The sequence below is a fragment of the Hibiscus syriacus genome, unplaced genomic scaffold, assembly GCF_006381635.1.
Source record: "Hibiscus syriacus cultivar Baekdansim isolate YM2019G1 unplaced genomic scaffold, ASM638163v2 tig00110904_pilon, whole genome shotgun sequence".
In the NCBI taxonomy this organism is placed as follows: domain Eukaryota; kingdom Viridiplantae; phylum Streptophyta; class Magnoliopsida; order Malvales; family Malvaceae; genus Hibiscus; species Hibiscus syriacus.
Window position 1 is genome coordinate 2,700,414 of NW_024062907.1, and position 12,293 is coordinate 2,712,706.

Genomic DNA, 12,293 nt, shown 5'->3' on the forward strand with positions numbered 1-12,293 from the left:
CTAAGCATCCAGGAGGGAATAATATGTTTCAAGACTTAAAATGGAGATATTTGTGTCTAGGCATGAAAAGAGCTACTACAGAGTTTGTTGCAAAGTGTTTAACCTGCCAACAAGTGAAAGCTGAACATCAAGTGAATTTAGGACTATTGTAACCAATCTCTATTACTCAATGGAAATTGGAAAGAGTTATTGTTGAAAATAGGGCTCTTGTAAAGTGAAGTAAAAGGAATTAAGTGGTGAATAAATTAAATGACAAAGGTAAGGAAAAGTGAAAAACTTCACTGTCGTATATTCTTCTAAAACAAGTTACAAGTTTAATAAATATATACAGTAGGTGAGAACAAGTATTTAATTTAAACTAAACTACTTAGTAGTTATCCTTATTTATCTAACGTTCAAAGAGTTAGTGTTATATTAAAATACTAACTAATTATCCTTATCTATCGCATAACCTACACTTCCCCTCAAGTTGGGGAGTAAATGTTGAAAAGACCCAACTTGGATATAATCTCATCAAAGGTAATTCTTGGAAATGCTTTGGTGAGAATATCTGCTAACTAATTCTTCGTTGAAACATAATTTTCACCGTTCCACCATTCACCTTTTCAAAGATGAAATGTTTGTTAATTTCCACATGCTTCGTTCGGTCATGATGAACTGGATTCTTTGCTATACTTATTGCAGATTTATTGTCACTTTGAAGTTCAAACCACTTATTGGAACATAACCACATCTCAATTAACATTCTTTGAAGCCAAATTCCTTCGCAAATTCCAAGTGACATTGCTCTAAATTCTGCTTCTGCACTACTTCGAGACACCACCATCTGTTTTTTACTTCTCCAAGCAACCAGATTTCCCCAAACGAATGAACAATAACCAGTTATAGATCTTTTATCCATTAATTCACCTACCCAACTTAAATCCGAAAAAAATTCTTATTGTTCTATAATCACTCTTTCTAAAAATTAACCCATGTCCTGGTGTCATTTTCAAGTATCTTAGAATTCTATTCACATCCTCTAAATGTTCTTCTCTTGGATCATTCATATATTGACTCACAATACTGACAGGGAACACAATATCAGGTATAGTAAGTGATAAATAAATTAGTTTACCTACTAACTTTTGATAATGTTCTTTGTTCACAGGACTTCTCAATTCTTTTCTCTTTAGCTAAATATTTGCCTCCATGGGTGTTTCTACTAGCTTACATCCCTTCATTCCAGTTTCTGATAGTAGATCAAGGATATATTTCTTTTGGTTGATCATTATTCCTTCTTTTGACCTTGCAACCTCCATGCCTAAAAATACCGCAAAGTTCCCAAGTCTTTAGTTTCGACCTCCTTCGCCAGTAGCTTTTTAATCTTTCTATCTCCATACAATCATCACCTGTTAGAATGATATCATCCACATAGACAATCAAAATTGTCTTTTTTGTTGTTTGAAGCTGTTTTGACTAATAAAGTGTGATCCGACTGACATTGCTTGTAACTATCCTGAATAATCACATTTGTAATTATGTCAAACCAGTAGCTTGGAGATTGTTTAAGTCCATACAAGGAATTTATTAATCTACATGCTTTCCTTGTATTACTCTTCACACCCGATGGAATTCGCATATATACTTCCTCCTCTAATTTTCTGTTTAGAAATGCGTTTTTGATGTTTAAATGATGAAGCACCAAATTCTCATTAACTACTAATGATAATAACACTCTCACAGTGTTTAGTTTTTCTACCGGAGTAAACGTTTCATGATAATCAACTCCAAAAGATTGAATGAATCCTTTCACCTTATATCTTTCAATGCTACCATCAGCTTTGTATTTTTCCATGAATACCCATTTGCAGCCGACTGGTTTTTTATCTTTCGGAAGATCAACTATAATCCAAGTATTATTGTTTTTCAGTGCTTTTAATTCCTCTTCTACTGCCTTTTTCCACTTGGGATCTTTCAATGCTTCTTCAACCGTATCTAGAACAGTAATGCTATCTCCACTTGCTGTAAAGTTCTTAAAACAAGATGTTAGCTTTCCGTATGCAATAAATCTCTCAATTGGATAATTTCTGCATTTTCTTACTCCTTTTCTTTGAGCAATCGGTAAGTCATTATCATCAATTAAATCATTTAATTCAGTGGAAGAACTCTTATTACCTTCTTCATTCTCCAAAGCATTCTTGTTCGGTTCTGGTTCATGACAGTGTCCATGCTGTGTGGGAGAATCAGGATTAGGGTCAGGGATTGATTTAGAAATACGTTTTTGTCATCTCTTGTAAATCTACAACTCAGATTGAGGTATTTGACGTGAAGTGATATGTTGATCATGCCTAGGTAAATGTGTTTCGGCGGACTAGTTTGGGAAGGATACGTTTTCTGGATTCGGTAGTGTTGTTTGGTCTGGCTGTAGCGATTTTGTAGGCTTATTTGACTGGTTTAACTGGTTTGACGATACAGGTTGATCAAAAAGAGTTGGCTGCAAATCAAGTGACAATTGTTGTATGTCAACAAACTGATATTCGTTATATGACTCCCCCTGAATAACAGTTTTAAGGAAGAAAGGTGTTTTTTCAATGAAAGTAACATCCATAGTAATAAAGAATTTCTTAGTACGAGGATAATAACACTGAAAGCCCTTTTGAGTCGATGAATAACCTAGAAACACACACTAAAATGCTCGAGGATCTAATTTAGACCTGAAAGGAACATTGTTATGAACGAACATAGTACAACCAAAATCTCTAAGGGGTACAATGAAGTCATCGGTTTAAAATTGGGAAAAACTAAAGAAAAACATCTCTCAAACACTTAAATTGTAATGGTTTACTAGGGAGACGGTTAATCAAATAAGTGGTAGTTAAAAGGGCTTCCCCCAAAAAAATAGTTAGGAACATTTGTGTAAAAAAGTAGAGACCAAGTAACCTCAAGAATATGCTTGTTTTTCCGCTCAACAATCTCATTTTGTTGAGGAGAATTGAAACACGAGGTAAGATGAACATCCCCGTTTCCTGGAAGAAAAAACCCAAAACATTGGCAAAATACTCACTACCATTGTCAGAATGAAACATTTGGATTGAACATTGAATTTGGGTTTCAACCATCTTATGGAACCGTTTAAATATTTCACAAGCTTCAGATTTAGTTTTCATGAGAAAGGTCCAGGTAGTACGAGTGTGATCATCAATAAATGAAATAAACCACCGAAACCCATATAAAGATGTGACCCAAGAAATATCACTATGGATCATGGTAAATGGTTTGGAAGGTTTATATAGAGAAGGTAGATAAACACTCTTAGTTTGTTTAGTAAGTGGACAAATATCACAAGAAAAAGATTTTGGACTTTTATTAACAAACAAATGTTGAAACAATTTTGCAAGATAAAAGAAATTGGGATGTCCTAGCCGAAAATGCAATAGCATAACATCGGTTGAAGGTTCAAGTAAAGGAGATTGGTGTATAACATTGAAGGAAGTAGATGGGTGGGAAAATAAAGTTTCTGGAAGTAGGTAAATACCCCCACAAAGCCTAGCACTGCCAATCACTTTCCCCGAGCTGGAATCCTGAAATTCATAAAAATCAAATTTAAATTTCATGGTACAACATAAATCGACAGACAACTTGCTAATGGAGATAAGATTGCAAGTGAGATTGGGAACATAAAGAACATGAGATAACAAAATGTCTTGAATTATTTGAATAGACCCATGACTGGCAACACCATATAGAGAACCATCAGCTGTTCGAATATGAGAGATAGACAAGTTGGCATGAAAAGTGTGAAAGAGCTTAATATCACATGTCATATGATCACTTTCACCAGAATCCACAATTCAAGTAGGAGTGGTAGATGTATTAGCCAAAGTAGCAGAAGGAATTCTACCTGTAGGTACTGATTGGGAATGAGTGTTTAACTGACTAAAAAACTGCTGCAACTCTTCCATTTATTTTTTAGTAAACGAACTTCCTTGTAAATCAGTATTCACAACACAATTTCCTTCAGTATCACGTTGTTGATACTGTTTTGAAGACTTACTATCAATAGGCTTTTGCAGCATTTTAATATCACTAGGCAAAGAAAAAAAGAGGAGCTTTTGTTCCTGATGCTTTTGCTGCAGGATCAGGTTCTGGATCACGTGACTGTTGTTATTATCCATACATGGAAAACCTAGCCTTCTCAAGTCATATTGCAAAGCTCCTTGATTACCGAAGAATTGGTTTCCGGATGAAGACCAAGGGTGTTGGGGAAATCCTATAAAATTAGGTGTGAAACGTGGATGGGCTGTTTACGACCAGGGAGTCTGGAGATCCTGTGCATTAGATGGCCAAGATGGCGACAAAAGGAGTGCACGCCAACCTGCTGCAACGGTCGGATCTAAGAGTAACAGATGTTGCTTTCACTGTTACGATTTAGGAATAAGCATGGCAGCAACACTGGACATTAATGGAGATTGGCACAGGGAGACGTGAGAACCTGTCAGGTTACCTGATGAATCGGCTAGATTTAGGTGAAGGATCAGTCGCCTAACTGATACCATATTGAAAATAGGGCTAATGTAAAGTGAAGTAAAAGGAATTAAGTGGAGAATAAATTAAATGACAAAGGTAAGGAAAAGTGAAAAACTTCACTGTCGTATATTCTTTTAAAACAGGTTACAAGTTTAATAAATATATACAGTAGGTGAGAACAAGTATTTAATTTAAACTAAACGACTTATTTCAAAGAGTTAGTATTATATTAAAATACTAACTAATTATCCTTATCTATCGCATAACCTATAATTATAATGGATTTCGTAATGGGTTTACCGTTGTCACCAAACAAAAATATATTCAATCTGGGTAATTGTCGACAGATTAAAAAAGAACACGCATTTTATTCCTGTTTGAGCTGATTTTTAACGGATAAGTATGTGAAATTATACATCAAGGAGATAGTTTGACTTCATGGAGTCCCAGTTTCAATAGTATCTGATAGGGATCTAAGGTTCACTTCAAGGTTTTAAAAGTCTTTACATGGAGCATTGGGTACCCGATTGAACTTTAGCAAGGCTTTTCACCCACAGACCGATGGTCAATTTGAACGGATGATTCAAGTTCTAGAAGACGTGTTAAGGGCATGTGTAATTGAATTCCATGGATCGTGGGAGAAGTATTTGCCGCTCGTAGAATTTTTCTATAACAATAGTTATCAATCGAGTATCAAGATGGCGCCCTACGAAGCTTTATTTGGAAAAAATGTCAAACACCATTAAATTGGTTTGAATTAAAAGATCGAGATTTAGTGCAGTCAGATTTGATTAAAGAAGTCGAAGAAAAAGTGAAGATTATTCAAGATAATCTTAAGATAGTTGTTGATCAACAGATGTCTTATGCATATTTGAAGAGAAAGGAAATTGAATTCCAACTAGGTGATAAAGTGTTTCTAAAAGTATCGCCTTGGAAAAAGATTCATCATTTTGGACTCAAAGGAAAACTCAGTCCGAGATTCATTGGACCTTATGAGATCTTAAAAATAGTTGGACCAGTGGCATATCAGTTAGCATTGCCATCAGAAATGAAAAAGATCCGTAATATCTTTCATTTTTCGATGCTCAGGAGATATCGATCAGTCCCTTCGCACATTATATCACTAGAATAAATAGAAGTTCAATCTGACATGACCTATAAGTAGGAAGCAATGCATATTTTAGTATATGAAGTCAAATAATTAAAGAACAAAACGATTCTGTTAGTTAAAATTCTCTGGAGAAATCACAAAGTACAAAATACAACATGAGAGCGTGAAGATAACATGAGAAGACAATTTCCTCATCTCTTTGTATAGTGAAAATTCAAGGATGAATTTTCTTAAGGGGAGAATTGTAATACCCAAAACATCGGGTCAGTGACTGAAATTTAAGGATTTAAAATTTAGTGGTTAAATTTGATAAATTGAAAAGTTTAATGACTAATTTTGGAAATTTGTGTCTATGACTTATTAGCAAAGATTGAAGAGTGGAAGGACATTGTGGTCTTTTATCAAGAAATAAATTTAAAACTCATTTTTTAAAGTTATTTAACATGTGAGGATAAGTAAAGGGAATATATTTATGGAAGCTTGGTTTTCTTCTCTTCTTCTTCTTCTCTTCCACCGTGACTCCATTGGTAAGGTGAGATATGTTTCAAGTTGATTATTTCTTTCATTTTGAGTTGTTTTTTGGTTCATGGGTGGTATAGAAACTTAAAGAAGCTTTAAGATGAATAGAAACTAAGAGATTTTGTGAATTAAGGATAAATTAGGAAAATGACTTTTTAAGAGATTTGATAAGATTGATTAGTATTTGGAGTTCTAATTATATATTTGACTTGTCAAGGGTTTAATTAAGATTTTTGAAGTGTTAGAAAGGATTAAGAACATGTTTGATTGATGAGTATAATTTTAGCTTAAGTATTCTATAGAGAATTTGGGATATTAAAAGAGGATTAATGGATATAAGTTGTGTGAGGCAAATATTAGTAAGTTTAAGTGTTTGATTGGAGCTAAAAGATTAAGATTTAGGTGAAGTGTGGATAAAATTGTGAAAGAGGTAAAATCTGGATAAGGGTATCAGTACTAGAAGAACAGTATCGATACAATAGGGTTAAATTGAAAGAAATAGTATGAATCAGTTGAACAATATTGATACTAATTGAAGTAGTATCAATACTGATGTGGAGGTATCAATACAAGGAGTAAGGTATCGATACTACAATTGAAAATGGAATTCCAGAATGCCAAAATGGTATCAATACTGAAGTGGGTATCGGTACCTTAGAAGAGAAGTATTGGTACTGTAGGAGGGTACCGGTAATATTCAGTCTGAAAATTAAATTAGGAAGTTTTTGTTTCGTTTATGTAAGTGATAATTGGTTACCCATTAATGGAAATGTGGTATTGATATTGGACATTTCTATGTGTAGATTTGGATCATAAGCGTATCGAAAGAATCGACATAGTACGAGATTGAACGAAAGAAAAAGGATTTTATTTTCGACTTATGTGAGCCAAAGGTGACTGCAAGTTATTTATTTTATAGTAGATATAAGGACGACTTGCAATAAGCCAACCTCGAAGTTTTTGATCAAAAATATTTTATTTATTTATGCAATATTTTTTAATGTTTTACATAAATTATATTTATGAATGCATGGTTATGATTTTTACTAGTATGTGATGAGAGATATGAATATGTTTTATATGAAAATGTTCTATGTGAAATGTACTAAGTGAAAATATTCTACGTGAAAATACCCTATGTGAATGTGCTCTACATGGATAAAACACACTTTGAATAATGACCTGAAAAATAATTACATGGTTAAAGCCCAAAGTATATGTATGAGAATTAGAGGTATAGTAGGCATGCCAAGAGTCAAGGGTTCTATGCTCCTTCGGGATAATTCTACGTGGTCATTCAGGACAAATTCTACGTGGTCCTTCGGGACAAATCTATGTGGCACTTCGGTGCAAATTATATGAGCAGTGGTGATTGTATTTAATGCAAAACCTCAATATACTCAGATACCTTGAGTTCTCAGTAATATGTGTTGGGCTAAAATAATAAAGTGATATAAATTGAATAATGAGTAACAGTTGATGTTATTTTCATAAAAAAGTATGTTGGTTTTAGTATGAAATGTTTTATATGGATTGAATAAGCAAGTATTTTTTATATGTTTTAGTATACTTATTATTGCCTCACTAAGTCTACGACTTAGCGTGTGATTGTTTCACACGTAGGTTCTAAGAGATGGAAGGAGCAATGCTAGGAAAGGATAGCATACACTTAAAGAAGATCATATAAGAATAATTTGAACAGTAGGTTTCTTATCATTTTGTAATTTTTTTGGCATGTATCATAAGATTTTTAAATTGTAATGCTCTGATCAGTTTTGTAAACAAACTATTTTACATTTATGTAAATTATCAAATATTTATTTTCATTGTGAATTATGAATTTTCAATATTAACTTTGTTATAATGGTTTCACCATTTAAATACAAGTAAAAGTTTTAATTTTCCTTGAGTTTTCAAAGAATAAAAGTTTGTACAAGGCAATGTGACACCTTGGATTCTTATTCGGGTCGGGTACGAGTTGGGGGTGTTACAGTCTCATATTGATGAATTCACAATACATGGACAAGATATCTTTGACGAGGATGTTTATGACATAGCTAGAACTTAAATGAATATGAGCCAACATTTTTCCAAAAACAAAGGTTAAAAAAATTTACCAAATGGAATATGCAATGGTTGTAAAATGTCTAAATAAATTGTCTTAGACTGGATATTGCTTTCCTTAAGCAGACTCACATGCTATTCAAGGTTAATCTTTTAAAAACAGTTGTAAGAGAATTGAGATATTTTAGATATGCTCAAGATCGTGAATTGCATTATTCCATAAGGACACTACTATGCTAGTAGAATATCTTATATTTAAGATATCAAAGACACAAGTGAATATGTTTCAAATTGGAAAGATGAGTCGTGTCATGAAAATTTTCAAGAAAATTGTTATAACTAGATCCACAGTGAAATCTATAATTGTAGCTCTAGACAAGTCTAGAGAATAAGCTAAATAACTTTAGAATTTATTGGAGGATATTCTTAAAAGACCAAAGTGTGTGCCCACAATATTCATATACTGAAAATAAACGAAATTGATAGAGAACATAACTTTATGTATAATGATAAGTAGAAATATATGCATCATCGGCACAATTACATTAGAGAATTGATCTCAAAGGGAGTTATCTCTATTGATTTTGTAAGATCAAATGATAATAATCCACTAATCAAAGGGTTAAATTGAGATCAAGTTGAGGAAACATCTAAAGGAATGGGACCAAAGGCCATGGAAAATTAAAGGTGTTATGTGAAGGAAAACCTACCTAATTGACTGGAGATCTCAATATTTAGGTTCAAAGGGGTAACCTAATTGCATAAACCGTGTGCAGCCACTGTGGGGTTTTTATCCCAACTATGTTCCTATGATGTAAATAGTGATCAAATTGGTATAGGCTAAGGAAAGCTTTTAATGAACGTTGTGTGTTTTGGTGAACCGTGCAACATAAGTCACCTATACGAGAGTGAAGTGGTGTCACTTCAAGGAGACTATTGGGTGTAGTTCTTTCAAATTCTTGGAGAACTAGACTATGTTCATGGCTTTAAGGACATAATTTTCCAATCGATTAAAAGGTTCCTTTAATCAAAACAATAATTTTGAAAACTGCTTAATTGCTTGATTCTCATTAATGCTTCATTAGGTCAAAATTTTCCAATTGTTCACAATGTGAAATCCCTATAATTACCGTGTAAACCTACTAGGTTAAACACATCCAAGCATCTAAAAATCTATTCAAAAAATTTTATTTCCTTTAGTTTTTTCGGTGATAGACGAAGGCAAGGAGTAGTTTGTGATCTCGATAGTTGTGCTTCTATGCACTGATCATCTCGTTATTGTAACCTGGGAGATAGATGACCAAATATCTCAAGCACCAAGGAGTGACCGAAAATTTGTCTTAAGGAAACTGCATTGTTCATGCCTCAATTAATTTCCAATCGATTGTTCCATAAAAATTGTGTATTTATTTCTATACTATTCTTTTCTATTATATAATAAAATATTTTTATTTTTATTTTTATCGTTTAGAATTGTTATGCTTCTAATAACGCCAACTATAAACTCAGAACAATGAAGTTGGCTTTCTGTTTATTCACTAGTAGAAAAAACCCTTTAATGACGCGCAATGCGCGTCATCTATGAGTGCGGATGACACACATTTGCCTGTCGTTGAAGCCACCGACATGAATTTCAGATGACGTGAAACTGTCATAAATCTATGACGCGCATTTATGACACACATTTATGACGCTCATTAATGATGTTCATTGAGTGTCATTGAAGCCCCCGTCATAAATTAAGATGACACACATTTGTGCGTCATAAATTTATGACATGCATGTATGACTTACATTGCGCGTCATTGAAGCCCCCGTCATTAAAAAAGATGACACCCATTCATGGGTCGTGATTGTATTTCGTAAATTATATATATATATATATATATTAGATTGACAAATAATTAAACTAAATCACATTTAATGCCTCATAATACTAAATATATATATCATATTATATATAAGCAATCCATTTGCATACAATATATTCACATTAAGTTATAAAAAATATTGTAATCATATGTCGATACAAAATATCACGGCATAATAAAGTTCTACAAATATGCCATCACCATCCGGGCGTTTACACAAGAAATCATCATCAAGTTCTACTAAAGGGGAGTCTTGTGAAAAATCAAAAGTAGCATGGTATTCCAACATATCATCAGTTTCACTATTTGCTCCATACTTGTACATCTTATGTGGTGTAAAGCCGACAATAGACAAATTCACACCTTGTCTACCTAGCAAAAAGAACACAACTTGGAAGATTCATTGCATACTATTAAGTCTGTTAACTAGTTAAGATTCTGCAGAACTTTGATAAGTTAGAGAACTACTAAGTGCAATACAATTCTCCCAAGTTTCAATTCATACCTTCTGCATATCTGATCCAATGGAGTGTGATAATGATCAAACAGTAGCCATATACCATATCCTAGCTTCGAGTGCTTTTGCAACTTGTATTTCAGCAACTTGATCATTCTCATCCTTGGGAGCAAGAACTCGCTCTCTGTAAAGATGATATTCATGCAAATTGAAATATGACACATGAACTAGAAAAACTAAGTTTGGGGGAGAAATTATGGAACTAACATGATTCTTAAAATTTTATGAAGCATACCTAGGCAAAGAAGCATGATGTCTTAGAAGTGGAGTACTTCTTTCACCTTTACCATAATGCTCCTCCAAATGTGCAAATTGTCGTTTGAATCGCTCAACGCCACTATTTGATTGAAAAAAAAGAATACATATTTTTTCTTTTATAATTAATTTTATACAACAATTTAAAGTTTGTATTGATTTGTTTGGGGTTGGGACAGGGAGGGTTGGGCTTTTTATTTAGAATTTTGGGGTTGTTGAGTGATGGATTGGATTAAAATCTATTGATATCAGGGTTGGGTGAAAACTCCTAACTTTTGAGTGAGATAAAAATTGCAATCATACCAAAGGGCCTTCAGGGTCACTAAGAAGCGTGTCTCATATGTGGAGACTGTCCGCAAAGTTGAATTCATATGTCAAGAGAAAAGTAATCCACCTGAATGCGTAAAACTGGGGGTTGACCTTTGTGATATTTAAACATATCAGTTAGCATTCAAGCCCAACTAATTACCTTGACAAGTTGCAGAAAACGACAAAGGTGAAAGTGTTCAAACTTTTGCAGGTAAGAGGCAAGCATGAGTCAATATATAAAAGATGTTTAAATTTTGCAACAATATCTTACTTTATTTGTGATCTCTAGATGACGCCAAAGCTCTTCATCATGTTCCTTTAGAAGTTGTGACAACCTAGAAATTGTGGAACGAATTCTCACATTGTTGTTGTCAAGTTGCTGGCAGAAATGATCACGGAATCCACTCAATAACTCAACAAAACAAAATAATGTGTCAGCTTCATGTTATTCTTACTAAAATTGTAATTGGTCTATGGCTATATGTTGGCATAGATACTCCATATTTGGTGCATATGATATATATATATATATATGTCCGCCAAGTTGATAACAATAATGATAAATGAACATTACCGTACTATTTTTAAAAGCTGTAATCTATTTGAAAGTTATTGTTTTTGTTTAAACTTTTTGGGTATCTTGGGGTAAGAAAAGAGATGGATTTGATGCAATGGAGTTGCAAACAGAAACAAGAAAATCATGGAAACCTCCTTTCATATTCAATACATGAAAATCAAAACAATTGCAAGTTAGAGATTTAATAAAAAAGAACTGGGTGGGGACAATAATGAGATCTTACCGCCATTTCCACATCAGGGTCATTCTTAAATACATAAAATAGAGGTGCCAAGATTTCATTCATTCCTTGAACATATCTTATGCCCGGATTTAACTTGGAAAATACGATTAATATGTTTCTCATTGCATCCTGAACAAGCAATATGCATGTAAGTCTGGAAATTATTCAATCCATATCTAAACTTAAGTCCAAAGGGGTGAAACACTAAATTCACATGAAATAATAAAAGAAAACAAGAAGATGGTTACCTGATTAGATTTTGCAAGCTACGAGCCCCTAGAGAAAAATTAGTGTAAAAATTAGAATCAAGTCAATAGTTCAGTGATCTTTTACTAGAA

The 12,293-nt window shown here is 33.3% G+C and overlaps 1 long non-coding RNA gene across 1 annotated transcript; it reads right to left on the bottom strand.

Annotated features, from left to right (window-relative positions):
• Positions 1-794: 794 nt before the first annotated feature.
• On the bottom strand, positions 795-12,232 carry LOC120146281. The gene is made up of 4 exons (XR_005518201.1): positions 12,204-12,232; positions 11,956-12,084; positions 4,169-4,173; positions 795-806 (listed from the first exon to the last, which is right to left on the bottom strand). It is a non-coding gene; the product is annotated as an uncharacterized LOC120146281 (long non-coding RNA).
• Positions 12,233-12,293: the final 61 nt, after the last annotated feature.